Source organism: Zonotrichia leucophrys, chromosome 4 (genome assembly GCF_028769735.1).
Source record: "Zonotrichia leucophrys gambelii isolate GWCS_2022_RI chromosome 4, RI_Zleu_2.0, whole genome shotgun sequence".
In the NCBI taxonomy this organism is placed as follows: Eukaryota; Metazoa; Chordata; class Aves; order Passeriformes; family Passerellidae; genus Zonotrichia; species Zonotrichia leucophrys.
The window spans coordinates 29,249,760-29,274,478 of record NC_088173.1 but is presented as its reverse complement, the minus strand read 5'-3'; the positions used below and the strand labels follow the sequence as shown (position 1 = coordinate 29,274,478).

General features: G+C 41.8%; 1 long non-coding RNA gene across 1 annotated transcript in view; it reads right to left on the bottom strand.

The window, feature by feature from the left end:
• The window catches only part of LOC135447354 (uncharacterized), a 47,156-nt gene extending 32,304 nt beyond the window's left edge, over nt 1-14,852 (bottom strand). Inside the window, exon 1 of the long non-coding RNA XR_010440079.1 lies at nt 14,713-14,852. This is a non-coding gene — a long non-coding RNA (uncharacterized LOC135447354). The remainder of the gene's footprint in view (nt 1-14,712) is intronic.
• Between the last annotated feature and the right edge of the window lie 9,867 nt (nt 14,853-24,719).

The following is a 24,719-nucleotide window of genomic DNA, read 5'->3' as shown; positions in this document are numbered from 1 at the left end:
AATTTTTATCTGCTAATAAGAAAAAAACCTAGATGGCCCCTTACTGGAATAGGCCAACAGAAGTACTGAACAATATCTAAGCTTTGGAGGCTGGTAGAATTTCATTATCATTCAGTTTTTAGGCCTTTAATCATTAATTTTGGTGCATTCAACAAGGTTTTTGACAACTCAAACACTAAAAAATACATATACATATATACCTAGTGATGTGCAAATATATTTCCCCAGGAAGAACAATAGGGAACACAATCCTAAACCAGAGTACTTAATATTACCAGCCCATAAGGGGTTTCTGAAGATACAGCCCGTGCTTTTATGTCACAGTTACAATGCCTTGTTCCAAGAACTCTCCTGACAAATTCTCACTGTGCCATGTACTTGAACCATTCTCTTAAGTTACTCCAGAAGAAAGAGAGAACTGTCTCATTTTAGCCAGTTCAGCCCATACCCCTGAGATATGAGAAGCAATCTCCACATTTCCCCCAGACACTACAAGCAAGCCCATATGTGCAATTAGACCAGAACAGGGAACATTTTTTCATTGAAGGACTGCTAACAGCTCCATGATAGACAGGAGCCCCACAAGTCTAACAGAATAGTTTTCATTTGTGCTCCAGGTAAGATTTCAATATCAAAAAAGCCAGAAGGCTTGCAAAATTGGAGACCTGCAACAAAAGAACATCTACATCTACTTGTTGATGTATGGTTTATGCTATACACAGCAAAATAAATGAAGTCAATGAATGTTTTACAAGCGTCATGTTAGTATTCTGTAAAGGATATTTCTCCATTAGAAAACCCTAATACTTAAAATGGATTCAGTGGGACTAATAAATTGGTCCAGTAGGTGTTAATCAATAATATAAATGAATAACCAATGAAAAACTGCCACTGGTATGCCAAAGGGGAAATCAAGAATGAAATCAGTGCAATAATACAAGTGTATCGTATCCTTCAACAAATACATGTAAAGCATACTGGATACAGACCGATTCCTAGTACAAAACTATGTGCTCCTTTAGACAGCCTCAAAATACTTGATTTTATAAGGAAGTTTTTATAGGATAGAATTTTTTTCTGGTTGTGAGCATTGATGCGTTGAATTCAAAGACGTACATATCCTGTGCTTGCACACTGGATATTCTGTTTAAATTTTGTAGGGTTCTGCCCCCCTGCCCCCCCCCTTTAATTATTCTTGCAGACAGCTTTTTGCCAGAGCTCTGAACCCTAGAGGAAAATCCCCGGAGATTTACATGAAAAAAGCTGGCGTTCCCTCTTATTTGCCTATTGAACACACGCACAGTGACAGATTGTTTGGATGGGCAAAGCCTATCCTGTTCTAACATCTGAAACATCTGTCCAAGATCCTCAGACAGTCTGCATGCATTCACAAAACTCTGACTTTGCTCAGGTTTATAATACCCATTTTACAGTGCTTACAGCACTGCCCACAGCTCCTGCAAGAGCTGAACTTGACAATTTTTGCCACTTAAAATTCCCTCTCAGGCACAAAGCACTAATCTCCCAAGTTCATTTGGCTTTCATTTGTTTGGGACTTTTGGCAAAAGCCCACAGAATACCTGGCACAAAGTTTTATATTTAAAATTAAACCAAACACAAAAATCTAGATATGAAATGCTTGAAATTATTGAAATTACTTCCTTTGATGACAGAGGAAGATGAGCTACAGCTTTCATTTGCCAACCGAGACAAATGGACTAACGCCTCCTAGGATTATTTTTGTCCTTTGTATAAAAACTTTTCCCCACCACCACAAAACGACCACTGGCTCTTCTGACCAATCCCATTCACAACCTCTCATCCAACAGTACTAAAAGAATGGCTGCCATAAAGCTGGCAGCAGGAATTTTGACTCAAGATTGGCAATACTGATGCTGAATATTTACATTATTATTATTATCATCAAAAGACAGGTCAAAAAATGCCTAAGACGTCCAGAAAAAATTTTGCATCTTGCAAGGGATGTGTACATTAATATTTGAAGGTTTTATCTTCCATGAAGCCTCAATGGCTACTTCTTGCTAACACTAGGGCAAAAAAATCCACATTCAGTAAACTTGATCTTCCACAGCAACACAAAAGCCATATCACTGCTCAGCTCAGCTGATGTTCAAACCTCAGGTGATTTTTTTTCGAAGTTGTGCCTTTACTGTTCATTCAGCAACTAGCATCACCTCTCTGCATGGTGATCTGAAGGCTTCTCTGCCTATATTAACACATTTCTTTTTAAATCCTATATTCCTTTGGATCAAATAGGTGCCATAGATTATATAAAAATCAGGAAGCAAATAATAAATGACAAAACAATAGAAACCAATTAATCCCTTATACCTCAGAACTAGGTATACCAAGGATGTGATATAATGGCTTCCCCCTCTTTTATATTATTACCCACTCATCTGCAACATATGAAATTATGCAGCAAAATCCCCACTGGAGAGAGTTTGGCCTCAATTCTGAGCTGTCTTTTTATGGTGTCTCCTCAGAGAAGAAAAGTTGAAGCAGCAGCAGTTTTATATCACCTCCATATCACATTTTCACCCCTTTATCCCTGGGCTAGTCCCATGCACAATAGTTCACACCTAGCTTCATATGGACTCAGAGTCCACTTCTGGCAGCCAGGAGTTCCCAGCACATGGAAATGTTACAGCCTACTCACTTTTGCTCAGGAAAGGGTGCTTACACTGAACAGGAAAGCAGAAGCCTTTTCAGGCAGCAGAAGTGCTATCCTGGTGACCTTCTGTCAACAGAGGAGTCTTTCAGCCATGAGTTAAGCCAACATTACAGCTACTTCACACTACCTGGTAGCTGAAGACCTGTCTGCCCATCTTGTCTGCAGGGTAGGGAAAAAAGAAAAAAGAGGGGAAAAAAGGAACAATAACAATAAATGGGAGGCCTTTGACAGGCAGCACAAACAGAGTATGTTTTGTCAGTAACGCCATGTAAATCTTGCAATAGATATGATATGTTGACAGATGCAATAATGTGCAGCAGGAGCACAAGTGTGTTTCACCCTCCCACAGGTATCCAGCAAGCTTTTCCTGCTCAGATCTGCAGTAACTGGACACATGTGGCAGGTGCAAGAGGTTTTAAGACTGCTCCCACATCCCTGCTGCTCACAGTGGTTTGCTGGCTTCATTTCAGGCACTAAGCAGACTTTGTGAGCCCTTCTAGGCTTGGAATTGATAGCTGCCAGACTGCACACAAGAAGATGCTCATTAGGATTGATACTAAGAGAACATCAGCACTCCATTTTTAAATTCTGGGTTTTCCCCATCTCTGGATTTCAGAATAAAATTTTAAGCACTTTTTTGGAAACATTGGCTATTATGGCTTCTAAACAAAGCATACTATAACACACTCACAGGACACTTGAAATGTTGGATAAAATTTTCCAAGTCAATAAGAGACATTAAAGTAATACAGGCTGAAAAAAGTTATTATATTTAATACTCCCCTCCAATTCAACTCAAGGTTTGGTATTGTTTTTAATCAGCACTACAGAAACTGCCCCCATTCCCATCAAAGGTGATTGTTAGAGTTCCCATGTCAACAGCTATTTTAATAAAAATTGACTTGTGACAAAATATGCAATAAAGAATCTCAGTACATTAAACAACAAAACAAGTTAGAATGTTCTAATCTGTATACACTTGCCAGACTAATACCTATCAACTTGCTACTAAATTTGCAGATGATATCCAAATATACACACTATTTCTAGCCAGCTTTTGTAATTTTAAATAAAATCCCTCTACAATCAAGAAATTTCAACCTGTTCTTAAACAAATAGGCATTGATTATTCAGATTTTATGTAAATTTTGGAGGTAAATCAAAATTTCAATTGAACTGACATTCTTAGCTACTCATATGACATTAAAAAACAGAGCCCAGTAGTGGTGGCTTTTAAAATATCCATTATACCAATGTTCACCATTCCTTCCAGGAAAAACATGCATAGTCTTGCTTCAGCTTCTTTTTAGCAAATTTTTTACTCCAATTCAAGTTATTTTGCTCAAACACATACTGTAGCTCAAAAAACTGCAGTAGCAAATTTGATTAGTGTCAATTCCAGCCTTCCATAAAACTTTGAAGACTTCAGTGGCTTAGGCCTATTTAGAAACATTTTCAGATGTTGCTAAAAAATATAATGTTATGGTTTGCAGAATGATTTCCTACACTTATTTAGAAATGCCTAAATAAATTGTAAGAAATCATCAGTTTGTATCCTTCAGCAAATGAAACAATTCACAGTTAGAATAAAACAGTCTCCCCAGCACATCCAGGACAACTGGTCTATAGTATCCCCATTATTCATCGTTTCAGCCTGCAACAGATAAATAACAGACCATGAACTCAAACATCTGGACAATCCAACATGTACCTTTCCCAGGATCCCCTTATAAATACCCAGATTCACATTCTGTGTTTTTAACAGAGTAAGTTCGACATAATGTTACCACCACCGTCCTGCTTCCATTTTTACTAATTAACATGACTTCATAAAGTTGATAAATGAAGCCCATCCATTATTTGAGATATGCTCCATGCTTTGTATACGTGAATCTGTGTGCCTCTCTGGATATACATTTTTCTGAAACAACTAACCACACATATTCTTCAAAAAGCACTCACATATCCAACTGCAATCTTCATTGTGCTCTTGCCACCTTTGCAAGCCTTTCCCATCAGTTTTATTTGACACTTGCTCTTCAGGTTTCAACTTCATCTGATATGCAGTTTTCCCCAGATAATTCCACTCAAAAAAAAAAAAAAAAAAAACACCAGGGGAAAGCAGGTGTGAAACAATTAATCAGCCAAATAGTCAACACAGATTATTTACATCTGAAACCTATTAAACTGGTAAAGTCAAAGGATAGGGAACTCCAAGATTTTAGCAGACACAAACCCCTACAATGTGCATGTAGGAAATAACTAAATTCACAAATTTCAGCCTTTAAATAAATTGATATTTTTGAATGAACTTGATAAAGTATCACGTATTACAAGGTCAATAACATTTTATTGCTAAAAACTGAGGAAAAAAATTAACAATGGAGATTTTAGATGCAGGTGGTTTTACATTCAGTGTATACACAGAATATGTACCACCTATTAAGAGTCACCAATTTCCCTCCTCCTTTCCACTCGCATACTTACCTCCCACAGACAGCTAGGTAACTCCTTCAGCCACTGCTTATTTGCTTTGCTGGGAGAAGTAGCAATATACCCAGCTCTCCTTACAATTTCTCCCTAATTTGGTAAGTGATTAATCACCAACAAGAATGATGGCAATGCTCGTCTCTTCAGTGGATTATGTTATCACTACAATAATTTACACTGCTAAATTTATGTGTGGTTCAACTCACACTTCACTTAAACATTCAGCTAATGAGAGTTTTCCCCTTGATATTGCTTGCTGTAACAACAGCCTTTCCAGATCACAGGAAATCTCTGCAACCACTATTTAACTCTACAGTAACCTTAATGATTGAGGTTTTCAAAACACCTATATCATCCCAACTTCCCAACAAAAGAGAACTGAAAATAAAGTGACATTTGGACATGCATTGTTCCCCATATCTCCCCCATCCAAATCCCCCACAGCACACACACATCGAACTGAATTTCGCACTGAAAAGTAAGGCTCAGGCAATGACACTTGTTAGTTAAGTCTGTACTAAGAGCATCTGTCTGAAAATAGATACAGAACATCCCACCACAACCAGAAACATTTGGGTCTGCTTTTAGTGTACAGTCTGTGCCAAACTGGTGGTGGTACAACCACAGCCACCCTGCCTCAGCCACACTGTGATTCTCTGAGCTACTTCAGACTCCAATTCCTGACACTCCTTGAGGATGCAGTCCAATGAGATGATTTAGCTGATTCAGTTACATTACTGAATTCATGCTCAGAGATCTGTGGCAGGTAACATTCTATACCATTTACAGCAACCAAAGGGAATAATTTCAACACCTTTTCTGCAAAAGACATTGTCCACATTACAGAGGAAACAGATTATCCCTCAGAAATAGGACATCTAGCACTGCTTGAAGTCAAATATGAAAAGAAAAAAACCTTTTACTGCTCTACATAACAGAACTTTGGTCACTACAAGACATCCAAGCAACACAGAATTGACCCCTAAAAGCCAGCGTGACATTCCGACAGTGATGCATTGCTGTTCCTTATGTCAAGGGAGTGCACATCAGCAGCTGGCTGATGCAGGAATTGGACACACATCCTTTTGCTGGAATACAACCTCCTTACAGGCCTTGCCTTCATTCCAGCCTGTCAGGAGAATTTCTTCCACTGCACCCGAACATATTGCAAGTGTTTTGCCTGTTTGATGAAACAGCAACTCGTCATTTTTTTCCTCCCAGAGTGCAAGAGGCAACCCCAGGGAATCTTCCTCACACATCAAGCATTCATATATGAAAATGTAATTTAAGGCAACTATTTAAATAATAAGCAAAGCTGCAAGACTCTCTGTTAATAGATGTGGTTTGTAAAAAGCTGACCTAACCTTATGGGACACTTTCCACTTCAAATATGAGAATTAAGATTCCATGTAGAGTTTCTTCATAAATTTATTTTGATACATTTAAAATACATAGTTTATGACAGCTCTATTATGAGAATGAAAAAAGCACTTAAAAGTATTGTTGAATATTGGAATGTAAATCTCAGAGCTCCTTATCTTATGAAGTAAGTCTTTTTGTGTGCATAAAACACAGTTCAAGTATTTCCTAGAAAACAGATGACAAATCCAGGTGTAATCTTCAGACAAAGTTATTTCAGATGCCTAATGCCTGTAAAATTATAGCTGTGCCTGGTCCTAAATTTGATGGCCTTTCAACACATCTATTATAAAAACAGTTTTCAGGTTCTTATAATTTAATAATAAAAATTTGATTCAGGATGCTTCTTGGCATAAAAGTGTTTGGACCAGAATATACAAGCAAGTGTCTACAGGTAGAGGAGAATGCACTTTCCTGCGGGCATAGGGTCCAGTCTCTATCCCTAAAAAGGTGATATTTGCATTTACAAAGTTCATAGTCATGTCATTCACATACATGGGATCAGTTTCAAGAGAATAGCAAGCCACCTGCATTTTTACCTACCTGCCCTGTAAGTCTGCACTGGGCAACTGAGGAACAAAAGCCCTTGCTTCCTACAGTAAAGTGAAAGGAATGTAGAAACTCAAACAGTATTTTAACATGTTTAAAAGAGTAAAAATAAAAATGAGCTCTTAAAAAAGAACCTACAAAAAACCCCTAAAGCCTAAGAGACATTTTCCTGATATGTAATACTGCTTTAAAGTTAAAATAAGAACCACTTAGCTACTGTACTAAATTCCCCAAATTACTATTTTTTAAACTTGATCTAGAAAAGAATAAGAGGACAGGCCACCCTGATGAGGCCTTCCTGCTGGGCTTGGGCAAAGGAATAATGTAAATTGAGAAGCCGGATCTGATCCTAAAAACTCTTTTCAACAACATGAGACTCTGGCAAGAGCAAAGGGAGAGGCTGGCTGGTTATTTTAGCCAATGCACATGTGCTACTGCCTGCAGCTCACAGCTGCTGAATTAGGCAGTGGGAGCAAAAAGACACATGGGCAGGCATCTTTAAGCAGAAAAGGATACAAGCAGCAACGTTTGGACTCATATTTCAAATGCACCAATGTCCAGCAGCTCTCCAAACACAGCAACAGGCACCACTTTGCTTTCATTGTGCCCAGCCACAAATTAAACAGAGAAGTGTTTGCCCACTCCACAGTATGGCACCCTAAGAGACTGCCAGCTAGATTAGGATTAGAGTTTCACTGGCTCTGAAAATCTAGGATGAAGAGAAGCAGCTGTGGTTGAGAAGAATACGGGTAGACAAAAACCAGTCATCCTCATTCCTACTCTATTGTATGTTTTAAACACAGTGAAAAGCCACCTTCCAGAGATTGGACTCATGGCATAGCAGAGAGAATGCTGATCTTTCCCACACCCCACCATTCAGGGTTTACAACATAACTGAAGAGACAAAATGCACACAAGTGTGACCAAAAAAATCCACAAAGAGAAGAAATAGCAGGGATAATTATAAATACCCACATGTAATCTGACTATAGGAACAACTCAAGTAACAACCAAATCATATTAAAATCAGCAGGAGATCCGGAGGAGAAGGGAGGGCTCAGCTCAGCTATTTGGTGGTGTTTAATTTTTGCCAGTTTCAAGAACCCTTTACAGACATCCATCTTTCCTTTTACAACAGCCCATTTCTATTATTTTTGTGGTTCTGAAGAGGAGCACAGGGTCTGCCAAGAAGATTCCTGCTTGTTGCTATGTGCCAAACACAAGACATAAACCAAATTATCTTTCTCCACTGTTTCTGGAGCTGTGCTCTAAACAGCAACACGCCCCCCAACTATAATGCACACATATCTCAACCCTCACCTCAGCAACAATCACATATGACATGAGTTCTCTGTCCTTCTGTCTCTGCCAGGAGTCTTCCATGACCTGAGATGTACTTGGGACACTGCCAGGTGGCTCGTCTCCTACCCTTTTATTTGTAGCTAGCAAAGGTATTCCAATAGAATGTACAGACTCTTTACTATTCACAGTTGGCATTTAGATCTCTGCCTTGATGAGCTGTATATCAACAGCCAGGCACTGACTCACCAAAGAGTCCTAGCCTTTTTCAGAAACCAGCATGTTGTCACAAAAGGAAAAAAAAAAATAAGAAACTCTGTTTGAAATCACAACTCTAAATTTTGCTATTCAGAACTAGATGAAAATCCAAATCAAAACAGTGACTGAACTGCCTACAGTCAAGTGATGACACAGGCTCAGGTTTTCCTTTGGCAGGTTGTTTGGGGTTCTTTTGGGAGGCGGGGTGTGTGTTAATTTTTAGTAATATAATCAAAATGCCTGTTTTACATTTGAAAACCACTTAAAACCTAATGGGCAGTCAAGATTCCTTTCATTTCTGTAGATAGCTGTCCAAGTTCTGCTTTCCCTCTTCTCCTCCCAGGTCCTTTTCATCATCACATTATTATGCTGTATCAGTTAACATAAATAATGCCACAGCAGCTAAGTCTCCAGTAATTTATCATATATCTCACTAATGAGAAAATTAAGATAAGCTGACATATTTTACTAAGAACAAATTTAAGATACCATCTCAGTTGTTTTATATCCTTAAATGCATGTTTTACATGAAAAAGCCTATCCCAGTGCTGTACAAGTGACTGCACCGGACCTGTGTGCCTACAGGACCTGTAGTAATTGAGTACTGCATCTAATCAAGCATGAAGAAAGGCTTATGTGCCTGAAAGCTTGTCTTTTTTATCCTCCCCATCCTAACTCAGACACCTGACTGGCAGGAAAGGCACATTTATTTGGGAGAAACAACCTACCACCACTGCATATAATCAAGTCTAATGAGCAGCTCCTTGCTTCTTTATTCTTTTCTTTAATAGCTGCATTTTTTAATATGTGTGGTTCTTTCTTTAATTGAAAAATGTCTCTCTGCTGCAAAAGCAGAAGCCTGTAGATCTCTACATCTCTTAAAGTATCCTCTACACTTTCCCCATTAACTGACCACAATTAATCAATAATCAATTTACTTTTTTTCTTTCAGACAAGCATGGATACTTCAATTCTACACTGTAGCAGCTGCATAAAACCCAGGAACATACTGAATCCAAAGAGTCTTGTATTCCATGAATCTTCACAAATGCAAGTAAAGTGATAACTGGCCATGCTCAAAGATCACTCAACCTGAATATGGATTTACCCTTTGTATGATTAAAAACAGCAGTGCTTATAAAAGCAGCATCCTGCAAATACAAGGAGGTGAGATCAAAGAAAACATAGAAGTACAGAAGAGTATTAGTAAGTCACAAAGAGCATGGGGTTCAAGTAGAATAAGCACCAGCAACAAACTAACCACAGAAATATGGTATCCTTGGAGGAATCATTGCATCACCGTCATGTTAAAATACAAGCCTGAACACAAACACTCACACCACCACCAAGGACAGCCTAGGAAAGGCTCTGTAATGACAAACTATTCAGGTTCACTCCACTTTGAGCAGCAAAATGACTGCTGCTACTCTGAAACTGTTCATGCTGAGCTGTTACTCTGAACTGTTCAATTATCAAAGTCTGAAGAAACAAATAGCCTTAAAAATCACTACAGACAAAGATGCTGAGGACAGAACAAGTGATGGCCTCACTGAACAAGAAGAGCCTCAAGATGTTCTGTGACAGGAAGCACAGAAGTCCAAATATCACAATTATCCAAAGCTCTCAATTACATGCTTTGAAAAGTACAAACAATAAGGGGTTTATTAGAAATACAACATTCTTTCAGTATATTTTCACTTGAGGTCTGCTGCTTTCACAACCAATTCCACCATTGCAGTTTGTGTGGGGCTTTTTTCAAAAGATGTCAGTAATTTTCTGGTTAAATCTGCTCTGTCCACAGCATTTCAAACATTCACCAATCACTTGCTTTGGAGTGTACACATAACGTGCATATATATATATATATTTCCACGTTTTTACATTGCACCTAGTGTCTCATAGGAATACTGGACTTGGAAAAACGCATTTACATCACAGGGCCTACTAAACTAAAACTTGATAACTCACTTTTACATAGCATTTAGCTTATAATAAAGTCAAGCACTCAGCTTTACATGCAAGTTCACAGAAAAAATTTAAGAACTCAAATTTAAGGTATCTGTTTAAGTTCTGAAGAAACTTGAGGGGGTTAAGTAAACCATTGCAATCAGAAAAATCAGAGTATTTGTGGAAACTTTTGTCTTTATCCAAAAGCACCACTTTAGTAGAAGGTGGTTTTAATATATCAAAGTCAGTACATATTCTACTAACATGTTAAGATATGTATATGCAGATATAGAACTCCAAAGATGAAACTATTTAGGACTGAATGCAGAGGTAACAAGAGCTTAAACTCTGCAGTTAGGCAAAATTCAATTTTCATTTGCAATATTTTCTATGAGAAAAAAAAATCTAATATCAAACTCAAAAACATTTTTCAAGTAAAGCCACAATAACTATTTTTCTTAAATACTCCCAGTATTCTTGGCTGCAGAACCTCTCCTGGCCAGACGACAGACTAAAAGCAAACCAGAAAAGTCAATTAAAAATATACCTGTAATGATGCTAAATTAAAGGGACTGCACCCTTTTGTTGGGAATTACCTAGAGTAGCATGCATCCTCATTTTACTTTTGGCTTGAGTAACTCCACTAGCCTGCACTGCAAATCCCTTTTTTTCAGTCAGCGATCTTAACACATTTTAAGCAGATGTATTGTCAAATGTATTACATGCCAATCTGTTTATCATTAAAATGAAAAATCAATGTCCAATTCAAGTATAAACAGGAGTTGAATGTTCAAGTTGTCACTGAAGATGACATATAATTATTGAATATGAATTGTACTTGGCAAATTATTGTTTCCTGAAAAGAACAACAGACAGTAGCAAAGAGCTTTTCACAGCAAGTCAGTATAGTGCCACTTATGGCCAGGGAACTAATTTTATGAATGCAGAAAGATACCTATGCAGCCAAAAGTAGCAATGAGAAAACAATCACTGTTAAATTTAATCATTATGTATGTTTAGATGATGAGAGAACATGTAGCTTTATGTTACTGGGCTGAGTCCAGACTTTTATTCAAAACAGGAGTACTGAAAATAAGAACTTTAAAAAATACTATGAGGTTTCAGTTCCGGACCATTAATTTTTCAGTCAAATCAAACCATCATTTAATTGATTCCTGATGCTAAAACTTGGATTCTACATGAAAAATTTGAAACTAAAGCACATAGAATAATTTGTTATGTTGGGCTATTCAGCCCAATATGTCTAGAAAAAAAAAGTAAGACAAACTCAAAATAACATTAGTCTACTTTCTGTGATGACACAGAATAACAAAAGGAAACCAAGCTTTGTCCTGGCCAAGAAACTAAGTCCTTGACTAGCATTACTTTAGAGCAGATGCTCTATTTTAAATCAAACTTGTAAAATGACAGAAAATACTCAGCAGGAATGCAATATCCATCAGTATGTTACTTGTGACACCCCCCCCCCTTCCCCAAAAAGAAAGAAAAAAAGAGGACATTTCACAGTTAGCTAGCAATTTTAGGAATCCTCTTAGAGCCCGTACAAAAAAGTTTGCCTTTCAGGAGGAGTAGAACAATTTCTAAGCAAAGAGAACTCTCTCTAAAACAGTGTCCAATCAAATATTTAAACACTATGGAGATGGAGAAAAGGGCCATTTCAGTGGAATACTTTTAATTCTATATCAAAAGAGAATTTCAATTCAGAAGAGGAAACAGGAGTTCTTCTTCTGGTTTTGAATAGCAATTTACAGAAACATTCGAATATGGCCTTTTAGGTGGGCTTAAATTAACATTTTGTCCCTTCTTGAATCTCATAATTCTTAATCTCTTCCACTACTGAGTCCCTAGTTAGCACCAGCTGCCTAACGAAAGAAAAAAAGCCCTCCACGTCATTCAGCTAACCAGCTGTGAACTTTTTCAGACGGACAAGGACATGCTGAAAGTATATGGCAGCCTTCAGCTGGGGAGCTGAAAGTATCCTGGTTCTGCTGAGCAGTTGACAGCTTCTATTTGCACGTGAACCAAAGCATCTCAGTCTTAAAATAGCCTTGGTACACGAGAAAGCATCTAAGATTTCAAACAACAGCGATAGAGAAGTCAGTATGCTGCCAGGTCATAAACATTAACAGGAGCCCAAAATCCCATTTATTCTTCCTAATAGCAATCCTATGGACAAGGACAAAAGGTAGAGTGCGTGTTGGGGAGGAGGGGGTGAAGAAGAAGTCAGGAAAAATAAATAGCATTCTGATTACAGTTAAATCATTTGAGTCCTTCACCAGTTACAGGGCTCACAGCTGCAGACTACCAAAAACATGTGGTATTTCTATTTTGCAGATAGGAGAAAACATTAGACTCTTATTTCAACACTTCCTCATGTAACAATCAGCTAGGATAAACTAAAAGTAGCACTGTTATCATAATTAGATGATGAGGAAGAGTAATTTTTACAACTGTTTCACTCCACAGTACTTTTATTTCATTAATACTAATAAGAATGCCAAGCATTTAGCACATCTTCAGATTGGACCAGATATATCAGAAGTTAAGCACCTGAACACTAATTTTGACACTTCTAAACCTCCTCTCATTATATTTCCCTCTCCCCACTCAGGTCAGACTTTTTACAAGACTGAAGGGTATGTTCTAACATCTACATTACAAGTATATTTAACAAACCCTCAAAGATGCAGCAGCCTCCTGATACTCAATTGGTATTCCAGCCTACACAACAAAAAATTTATTTTCAAACAGTGTGTGTTGAATTAGTACAACCAGTTTCTTCCATTCAGCAAAAACATACAGACATGCTTTAACCTCAAAAAACATCTTTACATAATTGAAACAAAAGCTTTCTCATAATATGGCAGTTCAATGATGTAGAAATCAGAAGTTTGCTAATAATCCTTTAAATACTAACCTCCTAATACAAAGTTCACTAATACATTAAAATTTAGTTTTACTTGGTCAAAAACAGCATCTTTCATGTTACTGCTAAAACTGGGACTGTCTAACCTTTAATAAGGGAACAGGGAAGAGTTTGATGTATTTAAGATAGTAATAAAACAAGAAAGATAAAGCTAACTAATTTTTTCTGTTACTTGCTTATAAAAGCAGGGCACAATTCTCTTGTGTACACACTTGCACATATTCAATATATTAACACTATTAAGTCGGAAATGTAGCAAGCTGAGCACACTCAATACAGTGTCAAAGAAACCAGTAAAAAAGCCAGAAAGGAGAAGAAAAGGAGATTAATTTGCCTTCCTTTTGCAGGAGGAAAAAAAACCACAAGATCAATGAGTTGTACCAATGAGCAGAAACAGTTATCCAAATACTCTTAGTGCCCACTTCCTTTGAAAACCTTATGCTGGGTAAAGAACTAGGGGAAGGATAGCTCAATAGCTCAGGAAACACAATATCTCAGCTATACAGAGAAATTACCAAATCTAGGAGCAAAGGAAAGGGTGAGACTATAGAAAAGCAGAAGTTTCTATGCTTGGTCGAAGTATTTGCTTGCTAGTTTTGCTAGTAAGACCAGTCCACAGGCTTTAATCCAACCACATCAGGCACAGTTAAAATCCTCTTGACTGTAGGTCAGCCTAGCCCACTCCTAAAGCATGGGTGCACTTCCTAACTCCCATTCTGTTATATTAGCCAGTCAGAAAACAGTTAGCATTCCACCAACAAGGAAGCATTCCACTTGCCTCCAGTTTGTATAATGCAGTTTCTAGAAGACATAAACAAACTTGACTGCCTGCACAACGAAGCCTCCCGAGAAACAGAGAATTTAGGTAAAACACCAGCTCTGTGGATTTAAGGTATTCACAGCACACCTTCTTGACCTGACCTACTTAGCTTTAAAGGCTTTTTCTGGATATGAACCCAAACCCCAGTTCTGCTCATTATCAGGATTTAGAAGTCTAAGGAACTAAACATTACCTCAGTAGAAGAGAAAAAATTTCCAGCAAAAAATCAAATCCATCAAAAGATCCAGAAGTATCAGATTTTTCTGGTAAATATATATGCACACTTACAGTAACTTTTAGGACAAGAAAGGAAGAGGCAGGTGGTGTAGAAGGAAAGTGGATGGAATTGCTGAAATCAGCTCTTCCTCCACAATGAATTCTTGGGATGGAGCAAAAATTCTGTAAATCTTTAGCTTCCTGAGACAAAGAGACCTTCAACCCCAGCAAAAATAGTCCTGCCAGAGCTGGTATTTAAAGTGCCAACACCTGACTGGAGTTAACAGGTGTTAGCAGTTATGAAAATGGTGCTGTTGATTGCTGCTCTCTGTTTTCCTTGCACTGCCTGTCGTAAGACCAATATTTTTTTGTTGCCTGTAACAATGCTAAATTTTAACTGGAAAGGCAGCATTTTCTGTGTGGAAGCATCATTCTAGGGAAAAAGTCACCCTTTGATAGGCCTATAACCTATTAAAAGAATTTTCTTTTTCTTCTTAAAAATTTAGATGTTAAAAAAAGTCTCTTTTTCAGTAATGTGTATCATATGGGGCAAGGTACATTTCTGCATTACAGTGAGTTTTCTGTATCACTAGGAAAATGCACAAGGCTGAATTCTAATCCTTGTATAAATTGTATGTAAACATTTCCAGAATGAAAACCTGGAGTAAATGTGCAAGACCAAAAATCTGGAAAGCTGATGTAGGAGAGCTGATGTACCAGAGAAACAAGGAAAAAGTCTCCAAAAAGTATGTCCTCTGGCAGAGTGATGGAATGGGAAGATCACAATCAGCTCTGTAGTTCATCTTTCCAAGGACAGAAAAAGCACCCTTCAGGAATACCTCAGTGATGTGAAGATGCCTTCCTTTCATGTTATCATATCACCTGCAAATACACCATTACTTATTGCTCGTACCACCGCTCAGCAGGCGTGACAAACAGCCCAAAAGTGAAGCGTGTTGTGTTTCATTGTGCTCCGGCGGATTAGGAAAACCCACGGACAGGTTTTCTAAAGAAACAGACTGTCATTTGACACCGTCTGGGTAGCCGCAGCCTCCACTCCGTGTGAACTGACACTGACTGGCCTTTCCAGGTACCAGGCGGGACAGAGCCTGGCTGGCATGGACGCTGCTGCCCATCGTGCCCATTTCTGTGCCCATTGTGAAACCTCAGCCTGCCCAGGCACTACAGACAGAAATCCTTACCTGCTCGTTCACAGGAACACTTCTGCCATAGCAGCAGCTGCAACTCCTGCTTAAGTATCTGGAAATCTTTTTCTCTCACCCCCCTGTCTGTGAAGTGCCAAGAAGGAGCCCAGCTGTTCAGCACAGCGTTGCTGATTTCTTTGGAAAAAAAGAGAAGCAACAAGTGGGCTGCTTTCCTTTTCTGCGGGAGAAGAGGAGCCTTTATGACTGGGTGGGTTGGGGGAAGGGGAAAAAAAGAACATGAGCTCAGGACTTTTCACTGGTCCCTTGCCCTATGTGAACTCAAAAATCTTAAAATCTTCATGCTCACCATATTTTGAGCCTTTCTCTGCCATCTTGCAGCTCTCAGGGCTGCAGAGGGAGTGTCTCTGCCTATCGCTCACAAGGCAATATATGAGGCAAAGCCCATATTTCAGGCTTCTCATCTTTTTGCAGAGGAGTGCAGTCTGCTACTGAGCACACTCAAAAGAGATCTTATCGTGCCTTCTAAAAAGATTTTTCTCCCAAACCAAGCAAAGGGGGAGTGGCCAATGTCATCTATATTCTTGCCATGTTTTATAGCTCAAACATCAGATCGCTCATGCTGTAATGCAGTTTATAAAGTGTGTTTGGAGGGAATGAAAACAAAGCAAAAAATTTGGTGGGTTTTTTTTTTTTTTACTGCTTGCAGATCAAAAGGCTTACATGCCATACTTTCACCACAAAGCAAATGTTTGTGCTAAGTAAACTCCCAACAATTGAGATTATAATGAAAGCACTAACAGCAATTTTTGTTGACCTACAGCTCACTTATAATCACAGGTATATTCAGTAGCTTTTAAAATCTGAGAAGACAGAAATAACTTCCAGGCTTTTCTTATAATGCAGTGTTTTCTGAGCCTCCCTGCTTTATTTAGGGCTTTCCTTTCATGGGAAGGTAATTGCCACAAAGTTTTCATGGCCCCTTGTGTTTCCAGTGCTCTAAGGCAAAAAGAAAAACCAGTTAAAGACAAATAGGCTGTGTGAAAATGTTTGGTCTCAGAAATCAGGAGGGAAAACAATAACCAAAATGTGCTATGGCTACTCAGTAGCAGGCAGAGACAGATAAATCAGCTGCAGAAAGATCTCCTTCAGTCTCCACCACTCTGCCAAATTTAAAAGGTCTCTCTGTTTTCTCCCTAAAGTTTACATGGGGAATACATTCTTTTAAATAGTATTATGCTAAACAGAGAAAGGCAGCACAATTCTTGTGCCCAGAACCCCTGCCCAGGATGGTAAAACTTGCAAATTAAGGCTGGTAGAGAGTAGACAGGGAAAAAGGTGAGATAAGCAGGTGTGTAAAGAGTTCAGTCATGAGCTCAATGGCTGTAGATACCACAAGCAACTCCACAAATGTGTACCATGAGGGCTCATGGAGCATCCCCAGTCAGAGTCAAAGATGAAGGGATGATCCAGCTGAATGGAGAACTGGTTTATGTGGCATCATCTCCCCGAGAGATTCTGTCAACACCACCCACCAGTGAAAGCAGCTGGGAAGAAGATTGCCTCCTGCTGCACCAAACTGCCTCTGTGTTCAGCAGGAAGGTACAAACAACCCTGGCAGAACTGGCAGACATTCTGCTCTCCTGGTAAGCAAGATTCCTGAAAGCAGAGAAAAGTGGGGGAGAAACCTGCTAGCAAGCTCTCCTCTTCTGCTTTCTTGTCTGTTGGAGTGATTTGAATACACTCATTCCCAAAATCAAAAATTTCCCAAAATCAAAATTAATATCAAGAGCATTTTCCCTTTTCTTGTCAAGTTTGACCTCAAAGTGAGTGTTTCTTCTGCCTGGGGAATACTAAGACACTCCTACAGTGTACCTATAAACTTATCCTCTAGCTTAGGTGTTGGACTTTCTGGGGTTCTTTTAACCTTTTTAACCATATTTCCAGCTGTATTCTTTATTTGACTATACCCACATTCTGCTTCCAAACACTTTTCAAGAAGCTGTGCAAACTTGCCTAAAAATACGGCTTTTCATGATTGCCACAATGTCATCAGGATCCTTTTTACCTAACCTGCCACATCAAGCTAACCATAAATTTGAATTACAGATCTTATCATAAATTCCATCAGAACAAATATTTTTCTGAAAGCATTCAACATCTTCTCTGATGGAGGCAGGCAGAATAGCTCCATATAAAATTAAGGAAAGGAAAAATAAAAATAAAATAGGGAAGCAGCCCTCAGCTGGTGAGGAAAATTTAGCTAGTGAAATAGTTTTTAAATGCAGTGTCTAATATAGAGCCAGCACTTGGACACAGTTTATTACAGTAAGAGAGCTTGGCCACGCTCCCAGATGGAGAACGACCCACCGGGTGCTGCCACCTTTGCCCTTCCTCAAGCGATTTTCCCAAATGCCACTTAATACTTTAACCTTCCTAAAGCATGGAGACCGTCCAAAGGCTGGGGCACAGCCTGGCCAGCCATCCTGACCACCAAGCAACCACCCTGGGTTGGTGAGGGGCTGGCAAGGGGCAGCAAGTCCTGCCCGGTGGGTCAGGAGTGTCAGGGTGGAGCCTCCCCTCACAGGGACAGGGCTTCCCAGGCTGTCCCAGTCAAACAGCTGGGCTGCTGTTCGGCTCTGTTTCCCTTGCTCTCAGCCAGCTCCTCAGGCACTGAAGCCTGTCTTGACTCTGGCCACATGCCATCACCTCACGCCATAGAGGAAGGCAGTGACAGGTCCCTTCCAACACAAGAGCAAGGTCTCCCTGTGCTGGGGGGGTTTTTGCCCTCCTTCTCCTCACCCCACTGCCAGCAGGGCTGGGGGTTTGTGATCCCCTGCACTCCTGGGTGGGTTTGTATATGTGCCAGCCGTGGTGAGCAGGCACAGCAGCGGCTGCAGTGAGGCTGCTGTGCCCCTCAGTGGCCCCTCAGGCAGCCATGGGCCACCCAGGGCCTGTCCCAGCCAGCCCTAGCCATCTCCAAAGGCCAGGGAGTGCAACAGTCCTGCCACCTACCAAAACCTGACTGTACATCCCAAAAACTCATATCAGAACTTCTGAGCACACACAACACCCCTTCCCAAATATTCTTACCAAAAAACTCCATCAGCCAGGACAGAAGATGCACTCCGCGGCCTTCCATGGTGAGGGCGGCAATTGTGGTGAGGGACTGAGGGTGTGGGGAACCCGCAGCAGGGCAGGGACAGCCCAGAGAAGGCAGAAAGGAGACAGAAAGGTTTGCTGTGGGGAATGATGTGAGATCAGACACAGTATTTTCAGTGTGCATCTACCTTTTCAGCCACTTCTAGCTCAGCAAAGATAGCAAGACCCAGGAACAGATCGATTGCACATCATCACACCGAATGATCACGAAATCATGTGTGAGAGGAAAGTCCAAGTAATGCACATTTACTTCATCTGCTTCAATAAGATTAATCACAACTGTGTTGTGCCCAAAGGAGGAAAGAGTATTGTTTTGTAACAAAACCACAATATAAAGATAATTTAGGGTTATTCTGGCATCATTTCTCCCCCTTCTCTTTCAGAAACACACAAAGGCCACAGCCAGAGATCACACATTTTAGGTGTAGCATTTTGCAGCTTGAGAGATGGACTGGCAGCAACAAAGGCAAGTGAAATACAGGAGAAGCAGTCACTTGATGAACGTGACAGAGGCTCCCTGAGGAGGGTGAGCACAAACACTGCCAGCACTCGTGGCATGAGGGATGGGTCCCTCCGTGCTGTGACAGACAGAAAGTGTGACACCTTGCCTGCTTTCCAGATGAAAGTGGCAGGGAGACTGTGACACTCCAACACTGGCAGCACTGTTGTAGTGTAGTACCTGTTTTTTGAAAAATGTGACATCGTCTTCAGCCTACACCTGCAGCACTTACCAGAAGGTCTAATTTTACCAAGTATGGATGAAAATAAATTAAGAAACTACACAGAGATCCTGGGTTTCCATAAGCTTTGGGAAAGATTTTCAAAGCAACATAGAGAGTCATGTCAAAAAAATATCCAAGTGGCACCTCTTCTAGGGTTTGTCTACTAAACTCCCAAACCTTTCGAATTTGAATCCAGCTCCTGTAAAATAACAAGGAGTGGTTTCATTCATTCCCTTTGCTACAACATGACTGAGAAGGAAATTCAATGGCAGTATTGCAGTGTCAGGCATGTAGGGAGAAGACAGATGTGTTAAGCACACTGCACTGGATGCAGGATGTGAGCAAGCTATGAGCCAAAAATTTCTGTCACAAATTACTGAAGCCATAAAATGAGGCTTGAAAATGAATGTTAGGCTAGTGTGTTCTACTGAGTGGTGCCATCCTAAGAACCAGAATTTTGAGGAGCTGAGGCTCAACAGAGAGTATAAGACTTGGGTATTATTATATGGTCCTGGTTGCCATACTTGAGCAGGTGACCCACTGGAAACGGGAAGGGGGAGCAGACACAGAAAACAGGGATGTCATCAGCCTTATTTGATGGGCAGATGTGATCTGGTGGGACTGGCATTTGCTTGGAAAGGACAATGCCCCTTCAAAGCTAACAAGGGTACAAAATGCTAAGCAACAGCCTGCTGGGCTTTCACAGCCTGGGTCCAGCCACTGCTGTTAGGTGGACAGAATCAGATGCCAAAATAGCTGCTACTCCCAGCCCTCAGCTTTCTGATACTAAAATAAAGAACTACCACACATGGGAGGGGTGGTGGGGGGGAAGCAGAATGAGAAAAGGAGGTGGGGGAAAATTATGCTTATAAAAGATGGGTTTTGCTTTGTCCTGCAGAAACAGCAGCCAGAGTAGGAAGAAGGAGTGTGCATGTGTGTGTACACCATGTGGGACAAAGGCAGTGTACTTCTCTTCAGCCAAGAGCATGCTGTCATCTGTCAGCATTGTATGCCTGTGTACAAGCAACACCAAACACTATTTGCCTCGCAGTGCCTTTGACAATATGTTTTTCGTGTTGATTTCCTCATCTGAATTTTCCTTTTTGCTCCCCTGCTCGGAGTGTATACATCTAGTTTTGATGACACTCTTAACAGCTGGCTGCAGACAAGTCTCAGGCTTGCATGTCTGGCTGAGCGTAACACACACATATGCACACACACACACCCGTTGTCTTGACCTCTCTCCCCATCTCCTCTGAGATCTGCTGCATTTGAAGTGTTTTCTTTAGCAACTCTCTTCCCAGGCTAGCCTCCCTGGCCCACGGAGGGCTGCTCCCCAGACCTGCTTTCGGTCTGGGTGAAAGGAAGGGGGCTTCGGGGGCCGCTCGCATTGGCGGCCGGCAGGAAGAGTGGTTTCGCTGCGCCGGCCCCTCCGCAGCGCCCCGCGGCTGCCCCGCGCCCGCGGTCTCGCTGGATCGCTGCGCCGGAGGGCCGAGAGCTGGGCCTGCGGGAGCAGGGGCTGGGGCGGGAGGGGATGGGGTCAGCTGGGCGCAGGACTGCCGCTACAGCGGTGGGAGCAGGACACGCGGAGAGTTTCTGAGTGGTTAAAAAAGTTCGAATAAGCAAACTCCGGCGCTGTCAAATATCCCCCCCTCCGCCCCCCGCCGCCTTTCTCCCCCTCCCCCCTTTTTTTCCCTTTTTTTTTTTTTTCCCTTCTTCTTCTTTTTTATATTTTTAAGGCAGTTGATGTGGTAATTAAGAATTTGGTGAGAGCCTGGTCAGGTCACCTCGTTTCTCAGATCAGAGCCCCATCAGAAATTCTTTCAAGTGTCCTTCTGCGTCGCCAAAGATGACAACAGCAAATCAATAAGTGCTTGAAATGAAAGGGGTTGCTGGCTAGCCCCCGAGGCTACAGATTTTCGCACCGCCGGTCTTTTTTTTTTTTTTCCTTTTTCTTTTTTTTTTTTTTTTTTCCCTGAACTTCTCGCATTCCTTTGCACTGCCTCTCCTAGGAAGAGCTACCTTTTTATGCCTAGTTTCATGACGAAGGTAAGTGCCGTGTTAGCATCTGTTTGGCGGGACGGGCCTCGCCAGCTGCGATTGCTCTTCCCCGCTTCCAGCAGACGCTCGCTGCCGGCGAGATGCGAGCCGAGAGCGGCTCCGGCCGAGGGATCCGCGCCCGCCCGGGAAGCGGCGACCGCAGGCTCGGAGCACAGAGGCAGATATTTGCGCTTCTTCTTCTTTTTATTCCATTATTTTAAAAAATAAATAAAAAATAAAAAAGAGAGGAGAGAAAGGGAGAAAGCGTAAATAAATTATTTTTTTAAAAGAAATAATAGAAGAGGGGTAAGGGATCAAAGCAAAGGAAAATAAATATGGGAATCACTGGTTATATTACTCTGTGTTAACAGAGGTTGCTTCCCTCCGGTTCGCACCGTCATCCCTACCTCTAATGTGACCCGATTTAACAATCTTGCTAACGAACGACGTCCTCGGGACGTTTTAATTAGGCAATTCATTAGTAAGTCAATACAGACATTTATATTTTCTTTCAGATCAAGTGGTTAAGCGCTAATTTCGAAATGATTATAAAACACTAGAATTCGCGAGGCGTAATAATTTTAATTTATATGCAAATCAATGGGTCCATTTGAAATGCTTAATTTTTTAACAATTACTGTATTGTAGCATCGGAACGAACAGCCTGAATGAGCAATTTCAAACCAGATCTAGACAGGAAGAAAATATTCGAGCAGCCCAACAAATCAATAATGTTTGAGTGTGTTAAACATAGCCAGCTATAGGTATTTACATACTCGTTTGCTGACAGATAAGGAGCTCAGAGAGGTGGGAGGAGAGGCTGGGGGGAGACGGGAGGGTTTGCTTGCGAGGGCTGAGATCATAATCCGGGAATGAAGAAAGTAAATGCTCGTGAATTGCCCCATCGCGCACTTCGGAGGATAACTCCCTTTTCAGCCGGTTCCCCAGCGCTGGCGGCCTGCGCCAGACGCTGAGGGCTGCCCGAAACACGGCTGGGCTCTGCGCTCAGTCACCGCTACATACGCTTTCAGGTTTTTTATGTTGGTTAGTTGTTTTTTTGGGGGTTGGGGTTTTTTTGTTTCGGGGAGGCTTTTTTGCCTTTTTTTTTCCCCCTCGTCCCTGGGCAGCGGGAAGCTGATCGGATTCTCCTTTGTCTCACCCACTCTGTGACCCGGGATCACCCAAGGAAAAGCCCCACGGCAGTCGGGAGCACGGCTGGTGCGCCAGGTGCCTGCCAACGGATAGTCGCGATAGGTTTTAAGAAAACAACTTTCCCGTCTGGTGGGGTGATAAATAACTCCGACCTTCTCCCCAAGCGGTTCGGCTTCCCCCCAAGAGGGGGCCGGCACGGAGGGCTCTGCGCGGCTCGTCGCGTCCCAGCCGGGCCGGGGCAGCTGCAAGCCCCCGCCACCGCCGCCTCACCCGCCGAGGAATGGCTCCGGAGCCTCCTCGGGGGTTTTAAAGCTGTTGTCACTGCGCTGGCGAAAGGGAGGAGATAGGCTATAAATACAGCCGTCGCGCCCTTTGCTCGCCCTGAAATCTATTATTACATTTATTGCTTTGACAGAAGGGAAAAAAAAAAATGAAATCCTCGTATTAAGTCGGCTCCATAGTTTCCAGACACCCTGGAACCCCCTCTTCCACGGCAGCATGTCTAATGTATTCCCTGGTGATTCTAGGCATTAATTAGTTGTTTAATAGGAGTATGACTAAAAATGTAAAAGAAGGATTAGGAGCGTGAAACGTATGTCCAGCTCCTTCCACACACTCGAGGAGGGAATGAAAATCATCCAGTATCTTATGTTTCTCCAGAAGCCATTTGCATTTCCCACCAGCTGCTCACTTTAGCCTCTCCGGGGCGGACGGGGACTGCTGCTGCCCGGCGCGGAGGCGGTCGATGAACGGCGGGCGGTCCCGCTCCGCGGCCGCGCTGCCAAAGCGGGGGTCCCAGCCTTCCCTGCCCGACACACAACGGGGCTGGGCGTGTGGGGAAGATGCGCACCGGCGCAAGCACTTTGCTTCTCCCGGATAAACAAAAGTGAGAGGCGGGAGCTGGGAGTCCCTCTCACTCCCGCTCTTTCTTCGGAGGCGCGGAGAAACTGGATTTCACCTGGCAGAGCGCTCCCAGGGATAGAAACGCAGGTAGCCAAGGACGCAGTAAACTATTTTATTTCTCCCTAGATTTTCCCACATGATTTCTCTTCTTGCGAGAGAAAGTCACCCCCTCCGCTTGGCGCGGCCACCGCTGCGGCGTCGCAATGAAAGCTGTTCTGAGCACACCGTGGAGCGCGGTGCTGCCGGCTGCGGCTTGGCTGACTGAACGACCGGCGGAAAACTTGGCCTCTTCCAAGGGCTCGCTTTCCCCTCCAGCAATAACCGCCTAGCCCCCTGCCCACGACTATAAATAACTAAAATTCACTCCAGGCTGAAATAATTTTAAAATAGCCACAAAGAGATCAAGTGTAGTCTCCGAGTTAGTAAAGCGCCTATTTTATTTTCTCGTGATTCCTCTATAAACAAAGCCGAGGAAATGCTGTGAGAAAAAGCGATCGCTTTAGTTTGATCTGAACAGAGAAATCCAGCTTCGATATTTTCTTAAACACGGAAAACGCCGCAAAATCGAAAATAAATTTCCCCCTGGAGGCAGCTCGGTGTCCTTTGGGGAAAAGGAAGAGAAAGTAGCGTTTTCTCGCTATCGCGCGTAAATGATGCAGTGCGAGTAACAGAGAGGAGCGGCAGCATTTCGGCTATCCCGGCACCGCGATGCCGATACAGGCACGAACAAGAACACCCCGCATTAAAAAAAAAATACAAATATATATATATATGTGAGAAGTAAGAAAAAATTGGGAAAAAAATGAAAAAAGTGAGTTAAAACAGGAAACCGAGACCTCTCCCAATAGGTTGCCGATCCCTCTTCACACCTGGTGCAAGGACAGCCACCGGCCCGGCCCGGGAAACTTCGGCCACAGTTACTTGTGCCCCCCTCCCC